Raw genomic sequence first — 12,706 nt, forward strand, 5'->3', positions numbered from 1 at the left:
CTCAACCACATGCGCATGTCATTAGCAACAGTGCTATATCGTTGAGCCAACAGGGTTCAAAATTGGATTTTGAGAAACAGTAATGACTTTCTCCAACAATGCATTGCGTTATTATGGTAGTTAGCAGCAAGTTACGTCATTGTACGTGAAACACACCCTGGTGGTAATGCTGGTTTGGTGCTGGTCTTGTTATAATATAGACAAAAATGCTGTTCAACCATAATCTTTCCAGTTGACGAAATAAATATTTCTGGTTAAAGGATTATTTCACACAAAAATTCAAACATGGGTATTTGAAGCCAAAATAGTGTTGGTTCTCATGAGTGTAATAACTGAACTTGGAAATGTTCTTCTTGCAGGTCTGGAATGACGTGAATACGTAATTATGTTTACTTTTGCATGAACTACACATCCAAGCTAGCGAAATACAGCAAGCAAATAAAGACCTATGTTTTACATAGTTTCATTCTAGTATTATTTTGCTTGGCTTACCTCTTTTCATTTCGTCACTACAGACAAAGGGGTCGTTTATCTGACACCGTTTTCAAATCAAAACGTACAACTTTTTATGTTTTTGGTGGTTCATTTACACGACAACTGTCTTTTGGGGGCCTGAAAACTTTTGAAAACAGGTGTAAAAAAAGTGCAAGTTTTTAAAAAACTATACTGTTATCGTCTCCATGAAAATTACTACAAAAATGTCATGTCAGTGTCATGCACATGTGTACGTGTTCAGTCTCAACATACAAAGTTATATCACCAACTAGCCTAGCAGCACAATACAGCATTTTTAGCTGTTTTCACTGATCCGTGTAAACGGGGATCATTTTGACAACGCTGTCATCTGTACGCGAAAAACGCAAAGGAAAAACTTTTCTGTTTTTAGTACATTGTGGTCATGTAAACGAACCCTAACTCAAAGCCAGAACACCCACACGTCAATCTGCTCTGAAGCATCTGTGATAACAAACCCCTATCCCCACATTCGTGGTCATTTCACAACGGTGTGAGTTTCATTTCAACAGGCATCACACAGGGCTGCGCTAGTCGAGCGCTAGCAGCATTTGAAGACTCCGTAGGGGAGCGGGAATTCAAAGCGCCGTCCCACTACAAGTTTAAAAGCCGACTTTGGGACAATGTGTCCCTCGCACCCAACTTTAGAGCAGAAACAAGCTCTTTCAAGAGCGCTGGATGTGTTGATAATGCTTTCCCTTTGCTGGCTTTCGTAGAGACTTAGTTGCTTTTGCTTATATCAAAGTCGACCGGCTGACATGGAGGCCTCGCTCAGTTTTGGAGAAAGCGAGAATGACAGCCATGGAGACAGAAAAAGCAAGATGATGCATCGCTCTTTTCCCCACTCGTCGACTCACAATAAAGCCACCTCACCAATTCTCCCATGAGCCTCCACTTCAAGGCCTCTGCCTGTTAAAATAAGTGTTTGTTCTCTTATTCTTTTTGGACCTTTTTTAGGGGAGTGTAGAGAGGGGGGGAAAAAGAAGAAAAAAAAGAAAGAAAAGGATCTAGTGCTCATTCTCATTGTCTATCCCTCTATCCTTGCGCCCCGTTAAATGGCATATGCTAATAAGCTCCATCCATTTCTGATGCAAGATCCGTATTCAACTCTTTCTCTCTCTCGTTCTTTTTCACTCTGTCGTTTTCTCCCTTTCATCCAACTACAAATGCTTTCTTATTGCATTTTTGCCCTCGGGCCTTTTAAGATCCCTTTTTGAAATATGCCGTTTGATAAGCACATCATTGGCTAAGTCCCCACAGTGATTAGGGCTTGACTTTAATGTGCTGGCGACAGAGAGGAAGAGAGAGAGAGAGAAAGAGAGAATTGAGAGAATTGATGATGTTGAGGCACGGGGCTTTGCACTTCGACTCTCAAATCTGCTCACCTCTTCATAGATGAAATGCAGGAGATTGTCTCTCACGCCTCCTGCAGTGTTATTAAAATCATTAGGTTTTCTGATTATTTTTGGTATTTGATGGAAATTATTTCCAGGGACTACAGCATTTAAGAACTGGTGATAAAACTACATTCTTGTCTGAAGAAAACGTAAGTGGCGCTTGCCAATGGCAAACAATCCAGTGCGTATCTGTGTTTGCGCTCTGGGGAGCATCAAAGGTTTCTATTTACGATGTGTTTTTGCAGCGTTGACCAGTGTAGCCAATCACAAGCATTTAAAGGACACTATGTCATTTTTCACCACTAGAGGTTGATTATTCAAAACAAAGGCGTAGGTTGATGACGCATTGATTTGGCGGAATCATGGGAGTCGTTGTCTTCACCTCTACAGCCGATGACATCAACCCTACCTAACCCTAACCCTAACGACATTAACGTTATGAAAGCCATTGGACCTGTTTGAATCAAGCGTGCCGCACAAGCCCTGAAAAGTGAAGCCAAAACGTCTCGATCGCCCCCCGGTGGCTGGTCCTAGTATAGGTCATAAGCCCCGCCTCCACATGTTATTCAACGAGACGCGAGATCAACTAAACAATTAAATTACACTTTAAATATCTTTTTCCAAAGGTGGTTTCTTTCATTTGCTGTCGTTTTTATCACGCTGATGTAAGTTCAAGTGTCTGTTTCAAAAATAAGTTGGTTTTTAGTTAGTTACGTGATGCGATGGTGTAACATCATGATTGACAGCTGTGATTGACAGGTTCTCTGAGCGAAGTAGTCACTGAAGCACCAACGGACATTTTTTCAGGATCTTCGGAGGACTGAGGAGATTGTATTTACTTTATTTTAACAAGCCTCTTGTCGTACTGCAATCAATTTTTTAAAAAGTGTGCAGAATGCACTTTCCCTGCGAGAGTGAGGGCGGAGCGTTGACTTCGCGGCTTTACTTCCTGCTCACTACTGCGCAGGTCTGGTCCCGAAATCGCTACTGCGCAGACTCACGTTCCAATATGTCAGCGCCATATCGGAACTCTGGCGGCTTCAGTTCTCATCAATGGAAGAGAGCGGAGGGGCGTCGTCCATCTTTTTTTACAGTCTATGGTTTGAATCTTTGCAACCACGTAACTTAATAACAGTCATCAGATATGTCACTGTTTGCACCAAAAGCACTGAAACACAAATTCCAAAACCCAAAAGTACACCTGCTCCGTGCCTCATCAATAATGCACATCATATCTGCCAATGGTCCATGTGCTGTTCAGAGAACATCCACAGCAGTTTCACGACGAGCTGTCCACACTGGCCATGACTCACACAAAGCAAAAAGTCATTTTCTTCCTGCAGGGTTTGTATTAAAAAGTAAAGCTATCCATCTGTTACATAAAGGTGCTCCACACAGGGCAACATTTTGGGCACTAATGTAGTTTTGGGAAACAGGCATCAACTTCAGCAGGAACATTATTACTCAAGCTTATAACTCTGTGCCCCACCCTGACTCCTATTTCTAGATATGCTGCCTGGTGTTAGTGGTCAAAAAGTTGTTTGTACATAATTTGTTCATGCAGTTTGAGAAAAAAAAAAAAAAACATGATTTTTTTTCTATTTTGAAAAATTCTATTTAAAAACTACAGGGATACTGATCTTGTAAGAGCTTCTGCAATAATTCATTCTGCTTGCATTGTCAGAACAGATCATTCCTCTCACAAGCAAACGTTCATGAAACATGTGCCTCGCCGTGCACTCATGCAATTTATAAGCTGCTTTAGTAGGAAAGCGTATGCTAGGCACTTAAACGTAAATGTTTTAATTGTTTACACATTTCAAGCAAATTGGATGGGACTTGATGCGCTCTAAGGCCAGTATGTGTCAAATTACCAGAGAACTGAGCTGTGCAGATGTGAAATCGCATCTGTGATCGTGATCGCACGCTCTGGGAAACTGCGGTAGCCAGCAGTGACATCATTCAATCTGCTGCACAGGAGGAGCATCAGTACGAACGCATCACACATCTGCCGAAGATCCGGGAGTGAAAGGCTGTTTGTAGTGTCACGGCCCCTTTTCCTGCAGAATCCCATGAAAGAGTGGGAAGGATAAAAAAGCTTGCGTACTGACCTAACAGAATTGTCATTACAAAAATCATCTTAAACATGCAGCTGAAGCCATGAATTCCTTGATTATATTTTGTCCTGCTGGTCTGGGCAGAATGTTCCGGCACTTTTCCGCATGTCCTGTGTCATTTACACCTGCTGCGTTCATGCCAGTGATGTCACTTCACTTCAGCCGTAACACACACCACCTGTCAATTACAGTGAGAGCAGCTTCTCGCCATGGTGCTGACACCTGCCCTGACGCGCACAGATACACACCACGGCCAACTGTCCATCTGTGTCTCACTGCAAATAACCCTCACTAGATGACCAACATTCAGGCATTTCATTTAGATACTGATTTCAATGATTTATTATCATGCCATTCAAAAGCTAAAAGTCATGCTTACAGCTGCAATGCAAGTGAAAAGAAACGCATTCACACACCAATGTTGGAATGTCACACACAAGTTTCTCACGGGCTGATCTGATCACATTTAACCATGACAACAGAGCGAGCCGTGGTATCGCAAATCCATCACGCCACTTGTTAGGTAACGCCATCATGTGTGTGAACTTTAGCTGTGATAAATAATGCAATAAGTGATATGAATGAAACATTCAGTTACGCAACAGAACAATGGCTTTCTTCATGCTAAAGCCACTGACTGATGGCACATGCCAGTAAGGATGATGACCACTTCATCAACGGATGCCAAATGAAGAAAGCCGATGTCAAAATGAGAAATACGCTGCCATGTAATGAAACACATCTCTATCAGCTGTGATGTAAAGCAGCCATCAAATTCAATCTCATACATTATGTATATATATAGTGTGTGTGTTTGTCAGGTATGCCTTATGTTTTGGGGACACAAAGATGGCAATATCCAAAATCCTTGTCATGTGGGTCCCCATGAGGAAAACAGCTTATAAATCATATTAAGTGATGTTTTTTGAAAAGGTTAAATTGCAGAAGGTTTTCTGTTATGGGTATGTTTAGGTTTATGGGATATAATATGCAGTTTGTACAGTATACAAATCATTATGTCTATGGGAAGTCCCCATAAAACATGAAAACCCAACATGAGGGCAGCCACCTCATACATTAAACAAAGACTGTATGTTATTTGGTTTGTGTTATACACACACACACACTCATTATACAACTCAAAACAAAACTAAAGAAAGAGCAGAACACAGTAGGTGTCTGCAGAAATAACATGTTCTCTTGATTGTATTAGTAGTCTAACTAACGCTTTTTATTTGCATGAATATCTAGGGATTATAATTTGGTGCTGTTGTTGTTGTGTCATGGCCTAGTTGTTTTCTTTGCCACTGTTGCCACAGGCATCCTTGCAGGGACGCGAGACTGGGAATTCAAATACTGCTTGCTGACAGTCTTTGTTAGGCACGGCTACAAGAGAACGGGAATACGGAGTGAATACCGCCGCGGTGTTTGCATGGCTGCAAGGCCACGGATCCACACAATGCAAGGTGTACAAACTAAAGGCAGCATGGTGCTAAAAAGTTTCTCTTTTGAAAAGACAGAAAGCACGAGGACCATCGTGTGCGTACGTGTTTGTTCAAGTCAAAATGCCTGGCACCCTTCACTTTCCTATGGTTGTCTTTGATACAGTGAAAGAAGCTGCGGTATTTTTAGGATCCTTGTGATGAGGTGGAACCAATCTCTCTTCTCTATGGAGGCTGATGTCACCAGGGTGCGTGGGCATGAGGCAGGGATGCTGGGTAACCTGCTGTGAAAATGTGTAGTCTCTTACCACCCAGAAATTAGAGCAATACAAATTACATACTGATATAGGCTGTGCAGAACATGCGTGTAATAGATTGCTGTGCTGCGCCCTGACCAGTGAAGATATGTCCTGTGGATTGAATGTCGGATTTCTATGGATTTTCTAATGTCAAACATTTTTAAATCACATTAACATAAAAGATGGTGCTGCTTTTGTACGGATTTGATTTGGCTTATTGCGTGAGAATGAGGAGAATGTTAGACTGGCTTTGTTGTGAACATCCACATTTCATCCATTTTATTAATATACTACATCTTTTAACACAAAATGCATGCTACTTTACAGAACTGATTCTGTTAGAGCTCTCTCTCAAATCTGTTTTAGGTTTAGTGGAGTAGTTCTCAATGTCTCGACCGAGGGAACTGCCCCAATGTCTATTGTAAGGATTGTTCATGATGCCTCTATCTGGTTTCCTATATGATTCATTTAAAACACACTATGAAAGGCAGTAAACATCACAAACAGAAAACATCAAAGCAGTATTATAACAAAATTATGACTTCACAAAAAAATACAAACAAAAATAAAATAAAATAAATGAGAACCTAATAACGCAGTTTTAACATTTTGTAATGGTATTTAATATTTTAATTTTCACAGGCTGAAAATACTGTTTCCAGTTATTTATTTAAAGGTATAGCGGAGGATCTTTCCGAATTTTAGATAAGACCCGCCCTCTCCACTTTTTGAAAAGTTTGATTGATTCACCAGAATGATTGACAATTAGGAGGACCAATAGTATAGGCTATCCACCCGGAAGTAAATAATCCTCCGCTATACCTTTAAGTTTTCAAAAAAAAATAAAAAATTGTGTGTTTTTGGAAATGGACTTGTAGTATCCCTAATTAGGCTTATTATATTGCATTTGTGCTTCCTGCAAATGCCAAGTTCTGTCATGAAACTCTAGATGCCGCAGGCTGGTCCTTAACGCGAGATTATGACATTTACAGCGTTAACTACACAGCACAAGCTGATGGTTCATGTCGCATCTGAAGCCAATGAGCTTGCTGCTCACACACGCTACACTCGGGATGGCATACTAGCATACTATTTCTGCCATAGAAAAATATGGTAATCGTAGAAGTCAAGTCATCTTCATTTATATAGCGCTTTTAACAATGTAGATTGTTCCAAAGCAGCTTTACAGTGATAATAGGGCATTAAAGTAACAGAGATTGTTTTGGCTTTATAGCAGCTCTAGAATAAAGTTATTGTCCAGCTAAAGTTAGTTTTAAATGATTCACTTCCGTCGCAACGATCATTAGTTACTTAGGCTAACACGACACTGTTTTAAGAGAAAGTTCTCTCTGCGCAAACTTTTAAAAACGCAAACCTGTGAAAACGCTGATGGCGTGCACATGCGTATTACGAGTTTAGTCTATTGGTATGCGCGTTTGAATATATGTGCGCAAGCGTTTAGTCCTTCCCTACAAACCAACCCTCAACAAACTTGTCTGGCCTTAATTTATAATACAGAATTTTTATCACTTCAGTAGCCACGCGAACTGGAATTATCCCGACAACACTTTATCTGAAGAGAGGTAAAGGGAGGGAAGGAGGCCTTCACAGGGGAGAGACTAGTTGACACTTCAGGACTGCGCTGTCGTCGTGTCCAGGCGCAGGTCCTTCATCAGATCTGGATACGGCCTGGATACGGTGGACTGCGGTAAACCTCGGGATAAACAGAGAGACTAATATTAGCATAGACACCATTCTTCTTATGATGTAACGAGTACATCAGGATTTATGGGAAGTGTTCCCGGTTCCGTCTGACCTAATCTATGCAGCCTAACATTGAATTATAGAAGTCTATAATGTATTATGTGAATGCTAGGTCAAAGAGATGTGTCTTTAGTCTAGCTTTGAACTGATAGAGTGTGTCTGCTTCCTGGACAATGTTAGGAAGACTGTTCCAAAGTTTTGGTGCTAAATAGGAAAAGGATCTACCGCCAGCAGTCGATTTTGATATTCTAGGTATTATCAGTACAAATAGTATGTGATCCAAATTCAGCGCGTTTTTTCTCTTATCCTCGTCGCTAAGAGTGGGTTCCTCTTACAAGTGAGTGGGCTGTGGAAAATATACAAAAACCTGGAATGGAGTTCAGTGAAATGATTACAGAACACTTGAGCAGGATGGGAAATTTCTGCGCGTTGCTTGGCAATATGCAAAAAAGCAAATAGCTCTTTTGAAACTATTTTTGTTGATGGAGAAAAATATACACACAAACTGGCCAAAATTGATCTGAAACCCAAGTTACTCAAAAAGGAAAAGAGCTGTTGTCTCACAGTTTCAACCACTCTCCAGAAAATCTGTCACTCCTTATTTTTGAACATTTTATATGTATTTTGCTATTATAGGCCATAGACTGTATATCGTCTGGTTCTGACGTATACACCGAGGGCAGTCCACATACAAACTGAGCCACGTAAAGTGCTAATGTAATATATCTCATGTGCTTTTAACATGTTATTGTCCATTACAGTGACACTCATGGGTATTCACAACCGTAACCTGTAGCTATTCCAGGTTAAACACAAAATCACTAGAGGAAAAAAAAGGAAAAAGAAAAACACACTCACTTTCCCTAAAAACCCTGCCGCTCCAACACCCATCCTCATTACAGCGTTAAGCCGTGATTGGATTGCAGACCCGGCCTGTCAAGCAGCCGCAGCGCTATAAATACACAATAACCCCCTCTAACCTCCCCTACTTCTAACCTGCACTATTCTCCGGCTCTAATGTACGTGAAGCCTCAGATAATTGCGTCGGATTACAAAAGAGTACCTCGCAGGTATTTTTTCCCCTCTCCCCCCGCTGGAAATACGGGCTCTGTTAAGTGTTATTCACACCAGCCGGCTGCGGCTCAGCCGTGGACCCTGATGCGCCCTAATAGAACTCCATTGTGAATAATGACCCTCCGATCCGTGCTGTTATTCCATCTGGTTCAACAGGGTAAAAGCTCGCATAAGAATGGAAATGAGCGCTAAGCTTTTACCCGTCGGCTTCACTTCGCCAGCCATTTTCCGCTGCTTGATATTGGCCTTTAAAGCAGATGTAACTTATCGCTCGTTCATAACGTCCTCAGGAATTCGTTGAAAGGCCCGATTTGAAAAGAGTCTCAGTGACGTGTCACAGAGTCCATTGCAGTGACAAAATGTATGTAGCTGAGAGGCGTTTGGTTTATAGAAGGTTAGATGTTTGCATGGCACTGAGAAAGAATCTAAGCAAGTGTGAAAGATGCTGAATTACAGCGCACACTTTTTAAAAAATATCAGATCTGAAGCTTGAAAATTGGTTTATATTGTCAGAAGAAGGCAGTTTTCTATGATGGGGCATGGCACTCCTGTACATGAAAATCGAAATTCTGTTTACTTTAATGGGGAAGTGGAGAACTTCCCTCTCAAGCTCTCATCAAAAGCTTACTGACATTAATGGATGTCAGAAAGCAATTATCAGCGTATGTTGAGGTTGAAGAGGTAAGTGATAAATGCATTTTTTAGACACACACATACACACACATATATTCTCACACAGTTTTTTCAGTGGACTGTGTAATTTCTGTGCCATTAGTTGCACCAAATGTAATTGCAAGAATAATGACAGTTTCCAGAGTCACCCCCCCCCCCCCCCCAACAAACTCCACCTGTCTGTCATTGGTTGGACAAACAGTTAGTCCCAGCTCAACTTACATCATCGGTTGAGCCAATGTCACTGTCAAGCTCAAGGGTCATAGGGGCTGTTTACACAACAACGTTTTTCAGCTAAAAACGGAAAAAATGTATATGTGGTTTGGCTGTTCATATACACGACAACCAAGTTTTAAGGGCCTGAACATGCAAACATTTGAAAACGGGTTTCAAAGACCAAGTTTTTGAAAACGATACTGTTATCATCTCCATGTAAACAATAAAAATGTGAATTTGTGAAAACGGTGCCATCATGCACATGCTTATTACATGTTCAGTCTATAGGTGCATAGTGTTTCTTTAAAGTTTCATCGCCAACTACAGGCCTGGCATGAATAATACAGCATTTTTAAGCGTTTTCGCTGATCCGTGTGAACGGTGATAATTTTTACAACTTTGGCGTCTGGACGTGAAAAACGCAAAAGAAAACTTTTCCATTTTTAGGACATTGTTGTCGTGTAAATGTACGCTTAGTAAACACAACCATGATAAAATATATATATTTTTTAATATAGGCCTATATCATATTCAAACCACATGTATACTGTTATCATATTGGCTGCTTATAGTGTAGCAGATGTGTTACCAGTGTCTGACACTAAAAGCATGAAATTAAGCTGAAATCTACCTAGATGTTGCTGTATATTGAACTGGGATACATTTTAAAACAACAGCTTTAAAGCCAATATTTTTCAGCTGTACTTTTCTTACTCACTGACATCTGCCAGGTCCAAAAGCACATCCACTAGTGTCTTGTTCTATAGCTGAACTGCCTCTGCACTTCCACCGGGGAAATCTTATGACAAAATGAATGCAGGGAACACACATTCCTCCAGCCAGAGGAACGCTAGCAATGCCACACATGAATCCCACACTGTAAAGGCTCTTGCCATGACCCTGACAATCTCGCTGAGTGAAGTAACCTCCTATGGGATGCCCATTATTTACTGTCTGACACTGAGCCAAGCCATGTTTGTGTGTGCATGTGCTGGAGTTCGTCAAGGCATGAGTCAGGAAGTCACACGTGCATGGTGGATGGATAAAATGATTTGAAACAATACCATGAGAAAAAGACATTTCAACTTTAGGGGTCGTTACATGTTTCAAAGTGCAAGTTTTTTACAATTATACCATTATCATCTCCGTGTATTGTATTGAATTGCCAGCAACCACCTAGAAACGCCTAGCAATCACCAACACTCTAACAACAAGCAGCGAGAAACACTCTCACAGGGGCGGCCAACTTTGGTCCTGGAGTGCCGCTGTCCTGCAGAGTTTTGCCAATTTTTAAACAAATTTTTAAAACCACTAAGAGCACCCTGCAAACCACATACGTATAGGAGTATAATAAAAAGAACTTCCAGAAATGATATAGCAACACCCTAGCAACAATCAATCATGCTAAAACATCATATAGACCACATAGCAACACCCTAATAATCACCTGGCAACAATGTAATAATGTGGTGGGGACTTTTGCTCAGCAAGCATTTCAGAAAATGTCAAAATCTTGTTGTGCTTACTTTAGATTTTTAATGCATTTTCATTTTAGGCAGCTAACAGATTTCCAATGAGATCAAACTGCAAGTGCAAAAATGTCTAATGGGTCAAGACGAACAGTCTCAAAATAATGACAGCACAGGCCACAGCTGAGAGACAGATGGACTCATCACAGATAGCTGTGACAATACAGCCTCAAACGTTGCAACAGCATTGAATCAGCACGTCAGAGACCAAAACTGTACATTCTGAACTCTAGAAAGCTGGAATTAATGGGACAAGTACCACTTAGAAACTGCTTGTTTTTGAAAAGAACAACATACAAATATATTTAATCAAATGTGTGATAAATACCAGAACGTAATATGATACAAAAGGTAATATGGTCTCATGAAATATTATTCACCTTATTTGATATGGTGAGGTGACCATCATTTTGCCAAGTTGGACATGTTCCTTATCCTTATTGGTGGCACATGTATAGCTTACTCTGCTTTTGTTCCCATTTGCCTTAGTTCCCTAGTTAGTCTCCTTGGTTCTTAATTAGTGAACACCTGTTCCATTTTTTCCTTGATTACTCTCCCTGTGTATTTAAGCCCTTAGTGTCCTCAGTTTTTCGTTTGGTCTCGCTAACATTTTGTTGTAAGTGGTTGTGTTTTTCCATGATTCTCCTGCATGGTCATTATTAAATCGTTAAATAAAGACTTTCTGTTTATTCTCCAATGTCGTGCGCTCATTGCAGCCACCTCAACTGTGACATGTTTGATAGGAATAGGGTTTTATATATATATATATATATATGTATATATATATAGGTTCTTTACTGGCTTCAATAGTCCATATATATGTCCTTTATCATCCACGGAATCTTTCCATTGCACAAAAGGTTCTTTTTTAGATTATTGACATGTTCTTAAAGGCTGAAAGACTGAAGTGCCTTGGAACACGCAGCTTTAAATAATGTGTTGACGTAATTTCCCCTGAAGCTAAGGAAGCTAAGGCGGGACATATTGAATGGCTCCTCCCCATTTTCATATAGCCAGTAGTGTTTAGTTTACCTCACAAAGTGCAAGTCGTACTGGACAACACCATGTATGGAAGCAAATCCGAGCGCTAATGATATGTTGGATTCAATAGTAGAGGTGTGAATACATTCTAGCCATATCATTCTTAAAAGAAAAAATTGTCGTAGTGCTAAAGGCCCCCTGAAATCAAAATTTAAGTTTTTTAGCTTTTAGTATGAATATGTTAGCCTTAAGGTTATGAATAAGCTGGTGTTTTCCAAAACAATGACAAAATTCGCATTTATAAGATATAAGCATTCAAAACTTACAATCTCTCTCTCCCGCTAAAATGGATCACGGATTTTATGACATCACCGCGGACTTCAGCTTCTCATCAAATCTTCTGTCCAATGAAATGCTCTCTAGAATCTAAAGCTCCACCCCCTATCCTATAATACCCTCTGGCCAAATTGACTGTTGACAAGTCATGGAGAAATATGGGTTGGAGATGTGTGTTCTTGTCACGATCCACACACCAAGGAAAGGGAGAGAAACAGGTGGATCCAAATACAACACTTGTATTCGTAGGGCAATCCAATTCGTCATCATCCATGCAGGGGTCAAAATCCATGTTAGCAGTCCAATAACAAAATAAACAAACAAGGAACAAAACAAACTCAAACCAGGAAACAGAAGTGTAAGTGA

At 40.5% G+C, this 12,706-nt stretch overlaps 1 long non-coding RNA gene across 1 annotated transcript in view; it reads right to left on the reverse strand.

Moving 5' to 3' along the window:
• Positions 1-11,558, reverse strand: part of LOC308700686 — a 37,338-nt gene extending 25,780 nt beyond the window's left edge. The window contains exon 1 of the long non-coding RNA XR_014031335.1: positions 11,404-11,558. This is a non-coding gene — a long non-coding RNA (uncharacterized lncRNA). The remainder of the gene's footprint in view (positions 1-11,403) is intronic.
• Positions 11,559-12,706: the final 1,148 nt, after the last annotated feature.

The sequence above is a fragment of the Scardinius erythrophthalmus genome, assembly GCF_964197995.2.
Source record: "Scardinius erythrophthalmus genome assembly, chromosome: 13".
Taxonomy (NCBI): domain Eukaryota; kingdom Metazoa; phylum Chordata; class Actinopteri; order Cypriniformes; family Leuciscidae; genus Scardinius; species Scardinius erythrophthalmus.